Below are 12880 nucleotides of genomic sequence, written 5' to 3' on the forward strand. Positions count from 1 at the left end.
AAATCATCCAAATCTCTCATGGAAGGATCAAAGGCCTCAACAAGGCTTTAATAATGGTGGAAGAAATATGTTTAACAATAGTAAACTTTTTCCATCATCCACTTAGCAACAGACAGAGAATTCTGAGCAGAATCCATCTAGCTTAGCAAATTTAGTCTCTGATCTATCTAAGGCCATTGTGAGTTTCATGAATGAAACAAGGTCTTCCATTAGAAATTTGGAAGCACAAGTGGGCCAACTGAGTAAAAGGATCACTGAAATCCCTCCTAGTACTCTCCCAAGCAATACAGAAGAAAATCCAAAAGGAGAGTGCAAGGCCATTGAATTAATCACCATGGCCGAACCTGTGAAGGAAGGAGAGGACGTGAATCCCAAGGAGGAAGACCTCCTGGGACGTCCAGTGATCAATAAGGAGCTTCCCTCTGAGGAACCAAAGGAATCTGAGACTCATCTAGAGACCATAGAGATTCCATTAAACCTCCTTATGCCATTCATGAGCTCAGATGAGTATTCCTCTTCTGAAGAGAATGAGGATGTTACTAAAGAGCAAGTTACCAAGTACCTTGGTGCAATCATGAAGCTGAATGCCAAATTATTTGGTATTGAGACATGGGAAGATGAACCTCCCTTGTTCACCAATGAACTAAGTGATCTGGATCAACTGACATTGCCTCAGAAGAAACAGGATCCTGGAAAGTTCATAATACCTTGTACCATAGGCACCATGATCTTTAAGGCTCTATGTGACCTTGGTTCAGGAATAAACCTCATGCCCCTCTCTGTAATAGAGAAACTGGGAATCTATGGGGTGCAAGCTGCTAAAATCTCATTAGAGATGGCAAACAATTCAAGAAAACAGGCTTATAGACAAGTAGAGGACGTGTTAGTAAAGGTTGAAGGCCTTTACATCCCTGCTGATTTCATAGTCCTAGACACTGGAAAGGAAGATGATGAATCCATCATCCTAGGAAGGCCTTTCCTGGCCACAGCAAGAGCTGTGATTGATGTGGACAGAAGAGAATTGATCCTTCAATTAAATAAGGACAACCTTGTGTTTACAACTCAAGGATCTCTCTCTGCATCCCTGGAGAGGAAGCAGAAAAAGCTTCTCTCAAAGCAGAGTCAAACAAAGCCCCCACAGTCAAACTCTAAGTTTGGTGTTGGGAGACCACAACCAAACTCTAAGTTTGGCGTCAAACCCCCATATCCAAACTCTAAGTTTGGTGTTGGGAGGTCTCAACAAAGCTCTGCACATCTGTGAGGCTCCATGAGAGCCCACTGTCAAGCTATTGACATTAAAGAAGCGCTTGTTGGGAGGCAACCCAATGTTTATTTATCTAATTTTCATTGTTTTCCATGTTTTCTTAGGTTCATGATCATGTGGAGTCACAAAATAAACGAAAAATTTAGAAACAGAATCAAAAACAGTGGAAGAAAAATCACACCCTGGAGGAAGCACCTGTCTGGCGTTCAACGCCAGAACAGAGCATGGTTCTGGCGCTGAACGCCCAAAATGGGCAGTGTCTGGGCACTGAACGCCCAAAATGGGCAGCATCTGGGCGCTGAATGCCAGAATTACACCCTGGAGAAGAGCTGGCGCTGAACGCCCAGAACAAGCATGGTTCTGGCGTTCAACGCCAGAAATGGGCAACAAATGGGCGTTGAACGCCCAAAATGGGCACCAATCTGGCGCTGAACGCCCAGAGTTGTGTGCAAGGGCATTTTACATGCCTAATTTGGTGCATGGTTGTAAATCCTTGAACACCTCAGGATCTGTGGACCCCACAGGATCATCTCAGGATCTGTGGACCCCACAGGATCCCCACATACCTCCACTCACTCTCTTCTCTCTTCTCAATCATCCTCTATTCCCAATAAACACTCTTCCCCAAAACTCCTCACCAATCACCTCAATCTCTCTTCCCTATCACCACTTCACCACTCACATCCATCCACTCTTCCCCATAAACCTACCTCATAAACTCCACCTACCTTCAAAATTTAAAATAACTTTCCCACCCAAAACCCACCCTAAATGGCCGAACCTTACCCCCCTTCCTTCCCTATATATAGCCCTCCATTCTTCCTCATTTTCACACAACACAACCCTCTCTTCTCTTCTTGGCCGAAACACATCTCCCTCTCCCTCTCCTCCATTTCTTCTTCTTCTTCATCTATTCTTTCTTTTCTTGCTCGAGGGCGAGCAACATTCTAAGTTTGGTGTGGTAAAAGCATAAGCTTTTTGTTTTTCCATTACCATTGATGGCACCTAAGACCGGAGAATCCTCTAGAAAAGAGAAAGGGAAGACAAAAGCTTCCACCTCAACTCATAGTAAAGTCCAGAAATGTGAATTTAACATAAAAACTTATGAAAACATCCCTAAAAGTAACTAGATCCTACTAAAAACATACTAAAAACAATGCCAAAAAGCGTTTAAATTATCCGCTCATCAAACCATGATCAAAGTAAGAACCCGGATCCAAAGAACTACGTTACAATGGTTCGGGGGAAATACTTAGATTTTAGTCCGGAGAATGTGAGGCTGGCGTTTAACTTGCCCATGATGCAAGGAGATGAACGCCCCTACACTAGAATGGTCAACTTTAATCAAAGGTTGGACCAAGTCCTTATGGACATATGTGTGGAAGGAGCTCAATGGAAGATTGACTCCAAAGGCAAGCCGGTTCAACTAAGAAGACTGGACCTCAAGCCTGTGGCTAGAGGATGGTTGGAGTTCATCCAACGCTCCATCATTCCCACTAGCAACCGATCTGAAGTTACTGTGGATCGGGCCATCATGATCCATAACATCATGATTGGAGAGGAAGTAGAAGTTTATGAAGTCATCTCCCTTGAACTCTACAAAATAGCCGAAAAGCCCTCTCCTGGGGCAAGGCTAGCTTTTCCTCATCTTATTTGCCATCTATGTTACTCAGCTGGAGCTTTCATAGGAGGAGACATTCACATTGAGGAAGAGAAGTCCATCACTAAGAAAAAGATGGAGCAAGCAAGAGAGCCCATTCATGGAGCTCAAGAGGCGTATGAAGCTCATCACCATGGGATCCCAGAGATGCCTCAAATGTATTTTCCTCTACAAAACTATTGGGAGAAAATCAACACCTCCCTAGGAGAATTAGGTTCCAACATGGGACAATTAAGGGTGGAACATCAAGAGCACTCCATCATCCTTCATGAAATTAGAGAAGATCAAAAAGCAATGAGGGAGGAGCAACAAAGACAAGGGAGAGACATAGAAGAGCTCAAGGACATCATTGGTTCCTCAAGAAGGAAACGCCACCATCACTAAGGTGGATTCATTCCTTGTTCTTATTTCTTCTGTTTTTTGTTTTCTATGTTATGTGCTTATCTATGTTTGTAACTTCATTACATGATTATTAGTAGTTAGTAACTATGTCTTAAAGTTATGAATGTCCTATGAATCCATCACCTCTCTTAAATGAAAAATGTTTTAATTCAAAAGAACAAGAAGTACATGAGTTTTGAATTTATCCTTGAACTTAGCTTAATTATATTGATATGGTGACAATACTTTTTGTTTTCTGAATGTATGCTTGAACAGTGCATATGTCTTTTGAAGTTGTTGTTTAAGAATGTTAAATATGTTGGCTCTTGAAAGAATGATGACAAGGAGACATGTTATTTGATAATCTGAAAAATCATAAAAATGATTTTTGAAGCAAGAAAAAGCAGCAAAAGACAAAGCTTGCAGGAAAAAAAAAGGCAAAAAAAATAGAAAGAAAAAGAAAAAGCAAGCAGAAAAAGCCAAAAGCTCTTAAAACCAAGAGGCAAGAGCAAAAAGCCAATAACCCTTAAAACTAAAAGGCAAGGGCAAATAAAAAGGATCCCAAGGCTTTGAGCATCAGTGGAAAAGTAGACATCCAGGGCTTTCCAGAAATATATAATAGTCTATACTTTACCCAAGTTTAGATGACGCAAACTGGCGTTCAACGCCAGCTCTCTGCCCAATTCTGGCGTCCAGCGCCAGAAACAAGTTGCAAAGTGGAGTTCAACGCCCAAACTGGCACAAAAGCTGGCGTTCAACTCCAAGAATAACCTCTCCACGTGTAGACTTCAAGCTCAGCCCAAGCACACACCAAGTGGGCCCCGGAAGTGGATTTATGCATCAATTACTTACTTCTGTAAACCCTAGTAGCTAGTTTATTATAAATAGGACTTTTTACTATTGTATTAGACATCCTGAGTTTTATCTTCGGATCATAGAAGTCTTGGTTACTCCGGTTCCCCTCTGGGGCCGAGATCAATGAACTCCATTATCACTTATGTATTTTCAACGGTAGAGTTTCTACACTCCATAGATTAAGGTGTGGAGCTCTCCTGTTCCTCAAAGATTAATGCAAAGTACTACTGTTTTTCTATTCAACTCATCTTATTTCTCTTCTAAGATATTCATTCGCACTTCAACTTGAATGTGATGAACGTGACAATCATCATCATTCCCTATGAATGCGTGCCTGACAACCACTTCCGTTCTACATTAGATTGAATGAGTATCTCTTAGATCTCTTAATCAGAATCTTCGTGGTATAAGCTAGATTGATGGCGGCATTCATGAGAGTCCGGAAAGTCTAAACCTTGTCCGTGGTATTCCGAGTAGGACTCTGGGATTGAATGACTGTGACGAACTTCAAACTCGCAAGTGCTGGGCGTAGTGACAGACGCAAAAGGATAGTAAATTCTATTCCAGTATGATCGAGAACCTCAGATGATTAGCCATGCTGTGACAGAGCATTTGGACCATTTTCCCGAGAGGATTGAAAGTAGCCATTGGCACCGGTGACATCCTTACAAAAAGCCAGCCATAGAGAGGAGTAAGACTGATTGGATGAAGACAGCAGGAAAGCAGAGGTTCAGAGGAACGAAAGCATCTCTATGCGCTTATCTGAAATTCTCACCAATGATTTACATAAGTATTTCTATCCTTATTTTATTATATTATTTTCAAAAACTCCATAATCAATTATTATCCGCCTGACTGAGATTTACAAGGTGACCATAGCTTGCTTCATACCGACAATCTCCGTGGGATCGACCCTTACTCACGTAAGGTTTATTACTTGGACGACCCAGTGCACTTGCTGGTTAGTTGTATCGAAGTTGTGACAAATTATGAATTAAAATTAGAGCACCAAGCCTTTGGAGCCATTACCAGAGATCACAATTTCGTGCACCAGCACTGTTACCATACTGAGAACCTCCGGTTCTCATACCATATCTTTGTTGTGTTTTTCAGATGCAGGTCGCAACCCACCTCGGTAAGTTGCTTGGGATGGTGACAGAAGCGGAGGATCCTGGATTATTTTGGAGTCTTTTTGGTTTATCTGTTTATACATCTCTCTTTTGTATTTTGTTTTGCCTAGAGGTATGTTTTTGAGAGAACAAAACTTGTATAAGCTGTTTTCACTGTGTATGGTTCTGTATACTTGTATATGACTAGCCGGCTTAAGTTCCGCGAGTCGTGACTAGTTCCCTATAATATTATATATTTATCTTTTGTTATATCTTGTCTGTTTCTTGTGCTTTAAGCTCGAATCTTCATTAGTACGTTTTGCGCTTTGAAATCCTGTTTTTTTAGCTATATCCTTCATCGAGCTTCTAGATTATACTATTCTTTCTACATATATATATATATATATATATTATGTATGAGCTTAGAGCTGTCGTAATCTCTGATTAACCTTTGCTTTACGACGCGAGGTAAGGCTTAGGCTAATTAGGGTGTTACATAAACCACCCAAAAAGCAAACCAAGAAGAAAATCATAATTAAAAACATATTCACTTGGTGGTTATGTTGCTTCTGCATAATAGGAGCAAGCTGAAAATTCTTTATAAGAAATGAGTGCATTGCAAATGATAGCAGCATCTAACTTAATTTTTAATAGCTTTGTCGAACAATATCAATTATCACAGTACTTTATGACTCTTCAGTAGAAAAACCTACATTTAACATAAAATTCTGGGTTTGATTTCAAATTCAACAAGATATAGTGTAGGAACATGTCTCCCTTTGGCAATCTCAGGTTCAAAACAAATCCAAGTAACTAGGCTAGGAATTAGGATAAATCAGGGGAATAAAAACTTAATTTCATCAGAGAATAAGAATTTGCAAGATTCAAAATCATCACTTGAGGTGTCCAAATTCTCTTAGGACCTCTAAAATCGGGTATAACACAAGAAGTTGATATTCCTACACTCATAAAAACCACCAAGTGCTTACTCTGCAAGTAGAATAATGAATATCAAGTTAAAAAAGCATATCACATAAATATAAAAAGATGAAGAAGAAAATATTTTAGGTAAACGTTAACAAGTAGCTCCAATTGATACCTTTTTAATCATGATGGCAAGTCACTCTATCTGCAATAAAAGCAAAGTCAACATATGAAGGATTAATTCTGGACTAGGGAGGTAAATAGATAATGAATGAAACATATCTATTCTTTACAATATAATGAAGGAAACCTCTCTCTAGGCAATAAATTGATGCATGAGCATCTTAAGCACTTTTCATTGGCATTTCTTATAGAAAAATTATGATTTTTGCTTGGTAATTATATGATTTTCAAGGCTATTCTATTAGTACTTTGGTTTTCTTAGTTTCATGATTCTTTTAGGAAAATGTTAGAAAAAAGAAGCAAAAGTACAAGGAGGAACCAAGAATTAAAGAAAAGCGCAGAGATAATTCATGGATGCTGTCAACCCTGACCTCTTCACACTCCAATGAGCATAACTTGAGCTACAGAGGTTCGAATGACACGGTTCCAGCAACATTAGAAATCCAACATCCAGAGCTATCCAACGATATATAATAGTCCATAACTTCTCTCTGGATTCACAGTGCTAAATGCCGTGACATCGGCGCTAAATGCCAAATCGCATCCCACATGCCATTCCATGCGGGAGTCTCGGTGCTAAACGCCAGGAAACCGGTGTTAAACTCCAGACGGGCGGCAAGGAGTCATGAATTACATCAAAACTAGTGCCAAACGCCACCCAAGTGGCGCTAAACGCCAGAGTCGAAGCCCAGGACCCGAAAAATCATTATTAATGATAAGATTTGATTGCAAAAAAAGGGAAATACATTTGGATGCTGGGAATAAAAGATTTTGCTTTAAAAAGGGGAAGAAAGAAATGAACAAGAGTACTCTCTCTTCCGTCTTTCTTTCTTTTTAGTTTTAGGTTTTACACATTAGATTAGGATTTCAATTTTTTTGCACTATGGGCAACTAAACATCCATCGTTAAGGTTAGGAGCTCTATTTATTTTGATGGATTAATATTATTGTTCTCCTACTTTTGATTTATGCATTGATTTCTATTCAAGAATTGGTTTCTTTCTTCATCTTAAGGATTAGAGAATATTGGAAAATAACCCTGATCTAAATTGAATCTCTTTGAATCTTGAAAAAGTTACATCATTGGAATTAAATCTTGAAATTTTTTCTCATAATATAATTCTTCATTATCTGGATTTATTGTGATACGTGACATATAATCGGATTATTTCTGGGTTCTTAAGAATTGTGTGGTTCTTAAATTAGAGGTTGAACTTAACCTTTTAACACAATTAATTGATCAAGGAATTAACGGTTGATTAGGTTAGAAAAGATTGAATTAACAAGGAATTGAAATTCAATCACTTAGGCTTTACCATGAATTATATCTTTGCATGATCAAAGTAGATAGCAATAATTGTTAGTCCTGAAATTTAAATATCTCTGACACCTTAATTATCTTTATCATATTATTTTCTTAACCAATTTTAGTTTATTCTTGTTTAATTTTCTGCTTTCAATGTTATTTACTATTGAAACCCATATTTTTTATTGTTTGACTAGAATAATTAATTGATCATTGCTTGCTTAATCTGTTAATCCTCGTGGGAACGATAACCCACTCCCGTGGTATTACTTGATACCAGCCGGTGCACTTGCCAGTACTTTATGGTTTGCAAAATCCGCATCATAAATGGCTACATTGTATCCTTAGACAATAACAACTAAGCTTTATCTCACTAGATGAATTTGGTTATGGTAGCTAAGACAAGACAAGAAAAATAGAAAAAATCATGGAGAATGTCGACATAAATCGTGAGAGATTATTGAAGAAACATGTATGATTTAACCAAGTCCCAAAGAAATGAATCCAATATTGAATAATTAACCAGAATATTCATGAATAGAAAAATGGCTCCATATCTACATAAGAAATTTTCTGCACTCTGCACACATACATATGGACAAACCTAAGTGAATTCGGCTAAAGAATTTCATTGAACATGTTGAGTGCTGATAAAGTTAGAAGGAAATAAGAGAGTATAAAGAAAAACAGCCACTACAAAAAAAGGTTCAAATGGCAATTTTTTTTGGAAATTACGGCGATTCTAACCGCCATTATTACCAAAAACGGCGCCTCCAAGAAACGCCGGTATTCTAGGCGCCATTCTGATTATTACGGCGGTTTATAACCGCCATTATTTTCGCGTAAAACGGCGATTTTTGAATTGTTTAAAATGGCGACTATAACCACCGTTTTTACCAGGATGTAGTGGCATCTTTTCTATTTAAAATGGCGGTTTCTAACCACTGTTTTTACCATTATAACCGCCATTTTTATCATTTTTACCAGGATATAATGACATCTTTTGTGTTTAAAATGGTAGTTTCTAACCACCGTTTTCACCAAAATATAATGGCATCATTTTCGTTTAAAATGGCAGTTTTTAACCGCCGTTTCTACTAGCGTATAATGGCATCATTTTTATTTAAAATGGGGGTTTTTAACCGCCGTTTGTACCTAATTATGATGACAATTTTATGCTTTTTAAAATGATATTTTCAAAACTCATTTAAAAATCTCGTAATAACCAAAAGGTATATCCATAAATCAAACATCATAAGATATTTTTAATTCATACATGATCCAAAAGTCATAATCTAAGTCATAGTTGAAATGTCATTATCCAAAAACAAAATATCAAAGTAACATTTTTCAATAATATGTCTTAACATATAATTCTTAATACATAAAATCTTTATCATGCAAGGTCATGCTTCCTTATTGCTTACTCCAGAAGATCTACTTCCTAACTCTTTTGGTGATAGAATCTCACTCTTTTGATCCAATCCCTATAACAAAAAAAATAATTATTATGAGCATAAAAAATGCAAGAAAAATGCATATATTGATATATATTTTAATATAGAATTTCATTTCTTCTTACAAAGTTCTCTACCCTTTCACCTATCACTAATGCTATTGAAATTTTTCTTATTAAAAACAGAATTTATTATAAAATGTGGTTGATTGCGATAAAGATGACTATATAAAATGATTATGATCATAATTAAACTGATAGTAATGAATGATTTTGATAAAGATTTGTCCTGACTGTAATTTATGCTTATTTTTAAGAATTTTCATTTTAATGCATTCTAAATGTAACACCCTACCATACAGAGACTTATGCTTAAGTCATAATTCAGAGATGGTAAGGTATTACGACCTCTAAAACAAAAATTTAGTACGTATAGTAGTATGAATGATTGATTATAACTAGGAGCCTTGTAAAAAAAAAGGGGTAAACAAAAACCGCAACTCGAAAGCGCAACACTCCGATCACTAACACAACGAGCAAAGGATAAGCTAACGCAAGATCATATATATAAAGAGTATCAAAAACAGGAATATCAAGACTCAAAATCCGGCTGCGAAGGTAACCGGTTCGAGCATAGCAATATATACATATAATAAAATAAGGAAAACCCCAAGGAAAACCCAAAGGGACATAAATACCGAGCGGTGAACGCGTGGCCGCAAACGGAGCGGCAATCGAAGCTCTAGATCAAAAGTTATGGTGGTTTGAAGATCAAGTGAGAGAAAGAACTTGAGAGAGTGTTCTTCCCTCCATAGCCTCCATTTTCAGCGTGTTTAGTGTGTTGTGAGGAGAGAGAGTGCTGAAAACTAGGGTTTTGGTTTAGTTATGTTGGGCCAAGGGCCCACTTTGGGTCCGGTTGGTCCGGTTTGGCCCGTTCGGTCCAATCTTGGTCTGATTTCTATAAAATTGGTATCGAAATTCTCGTCTCAATTTCCTCTATCACATTTAGCCATAAAAATAACATTTTTGGCTTTCTAGAATAAATTCTCATTTATGGGTTAATTAGCCATTAATTAACCGGGTCTTACACTAAAGTACAAACTCATAAATCAATGCAACTAAACATATCAATGGTTAATTTTAAAAATGAGCAAAATTAATTCATGTTATTATAATTTTGATCATTATCGCATACATATCAACAAATTTCATTTCCATATTTCAAATACTTTACACATTTGAAATTACCCATACCTGGTTACACGGTACACAAAATTCTAGTTAAGCACATCTGAAAATCTTATGTCATCTAAAAATTAGTGTATTCTAATTAAACTTCCATGAATATTTTTTATCCATAGTGTTTTATAATCTAACTGCATTAAACAAGGAATATATAGACAATGAAAAATAATTAGAAAAATTTTAGAAAATTCAAAAAGTTACAATTGAAGAGCAATACAAAATATCCTAACAATTGATTTAGAAAATTTGCATGTATCTGAGTGTAACTAATGTCCGTATCCCATTACTAATTAACAACACTGTTATTCATAATTTGAAACGTGCAGCTTAAATCTTAACAACAATTCATTCCAAAGTCATCAAATCCGGCAGCGTTGTTTTGTATTGATTCTTGTTCCATAAAATTGAAAAACAAAGGGCAATATTAATTTATTTTTCCATAAAACTAAAAAATAACAGTTAGAGAAGAAAGGAGGAGGGAATTGACTTAGGCACATCTATAATTCTTGTATTCTTTAAAAATAAAAAGAAGAAAAAAAGGCAGGGTTTGAGTTTACACACAATGATGTAACAAGAGTTTGTGTTCACATACAATGACTGCCATAGAACTATAAAGATTTGAACTGATGAATATATATAATTAATAAGACTAAGACTGGTGGTCTTGGAGCTAGTTCTGGACTATATTCACATTGCTCAGAACTACCATAACCATTAACTCTTACTTCATTGCTCAATGCCAGCAGCAACACCAGTGCTACCTAAAATAGTATATCAATTACAGATTCATTGAATTTCTCCTAGATTAAGAAATTTCTCCAATATGCAAATAACAAAATCAATGAAAATAAGGCAACAATCATAGGGCAATGCATATATATGTCTTTATCCTAACCATATGAATCAAGAAATTGAAAAAAATTTACAAGGCAAAGAAGAATATCAAAGAGTGCCTAGTAAAAAATAAAGTTTGCAAATTTATTGGATCAAATTGGTTTTGATTGAAGCTACACCAACCAACTACCATTGGATATACCCAAACAGAATCAAACACATGTATAATTAGATGTTTCATATTGATGTAAAAACAAAAAAGAAAGCAAAACATGCATTGACCCTACCTAAACAATCCAAACAAAGATTTAATCTTGAAACAAGGAATAATCCTACACCAATTCTGAATACAAAACAAAATAAATGAAAGCATAGAAACGTACTTACTAGCATGTTGTGTTGGTTAAAGCGGAGTAAAGAAGACAAAAGGAAGAGACAGTGGCCAAGCACTAACACAAATAACAAATAAGCTTTTAGCGCAGAGAGAGGCAAATAACAAATAATCTTAGAAATAATTACTAAGGCTGCTAGTTAATTAATCTTCTCATTATTTTTGTAGATAACTAGTGAAGTGAATGCCTACAAACTTCAACTTAAGGTGACTCTATTAACTTGAAATTGACTTCAAATTGTGCTGCATTTTGGAGGTATTACATCGTTCAGGAGAGCCAGAATGAGCAGTGACACACTCCACAGTCCTAAACCCTCTTCCTCTCTGAGTGAATGAGAACAGCAGCAGAAATAGCAAACATGCATCATGTTTAGAATAGCAAATATGCATCATGTGTTAGCAAAATGCACAAACAATACAATGAACATACATATAGGAATTCTGAACCAATAATAAAATAATGATATAAAATTTCAAGATGAACTCAACAACTTACAAGAGGAAAAACAACCACTACCAATATCTGTACTGCACCAATCTCAAGAAATGTACCAACTATTGGGAAACCATAACTGAAAAATAAAAGTCGAACAACAGCAATAGTGGGGGATACAACTATAGGATTGATCAATCTGAAAGGAGATCATAAAATGAGGTTCATTATCAGCTACACAGAACAGTAAATCTAAGGCACAAAAAGATTAGGAAGAGTGATTGAAGTTCTTAGGAAAGTAATAGGTCATAGCTCCATATTTTTTAGTTAAAAAATATAAAAAATTAGGACGAGTGATGCATGTAGACGGGAAAGAATCATGTGGAAAAATTAATGAGATAAGCTAAATTAATCACAGCTTGTTGATTTTGGATTAGAATATATTGTTAACCTAAGAAATCAATTATAAACCTTAATTAATGACAACCAACTATATATATGACATCACTAAATCTAAATGTTTATGCTTATTCTTAAAGCATTCTTCTTCCTAGATTATCCTCTATGACATCACTAAATCAAATATAAGTGCAGAAAAGGAAAATCAAAAGGAAGAAGAGATGTTAAGCTAACCTGTGCTGCAAAGATTCGTGAACATGCAACATAAAACAATAATAATAAAACATTAGAAATTTCACATAATATAGAAAATCAAGCTGTAACACCCTAATTAGCCTAAGCTTTACCTCGCATCGTAAAGCAAAGGTTAATTAGAGATTACGATAGTTCTAAGCTCATACATAATATATATATATATATATATATATATATATATATATA

The 12880-nt window shown here is 36.1% G+C and overlaps 2 long non-coding RNA genes across 2 annotated transcripts in view; both read right to left on the reverse strand.

The window, feature by feature from the left end:
• LOC110267558 lies at positions 10870-11752 on the reverse strand. The gene is made up of 2 exons (XR_002355310.1): positions 11604-11752; positions 10870-11143 (listed from the first exon to the last, which is right to left on the reverse strand). It is a non-coding gene; the product is annotated as an uncharacterized LOC110267558 (long non-coding RNA).
• LOC107624317 overlaps positions 11887-12880 on the reverse strand; it is a 29924-nt gene continuing 28930 nt past the window's right edge. Inside the window, exon 2 of the long non-coding RNA XR_002355309.1 lies at positions 11887-11931. This is a non-coding gene — a long non-coding RNA (uncharacterized LOC107624317). The remainder of the gene's footprint in view (positions 11932-12880) is intronic.

This window comes from Arachis ipaensis, chromosome B10, assembly GCF_000816755.2.
Source record: "Arachis ipaensis cultivar K30076 chromosome B10, Araip1.1, whole genome shotgun sequence".
Classification (NCBI taxonomy): Eukaryota; Viridiplantae; Streptophyta; class Magnoliopsida; order Fabales; family Fabaceae; genus Arachis; species Arachis ipaensis.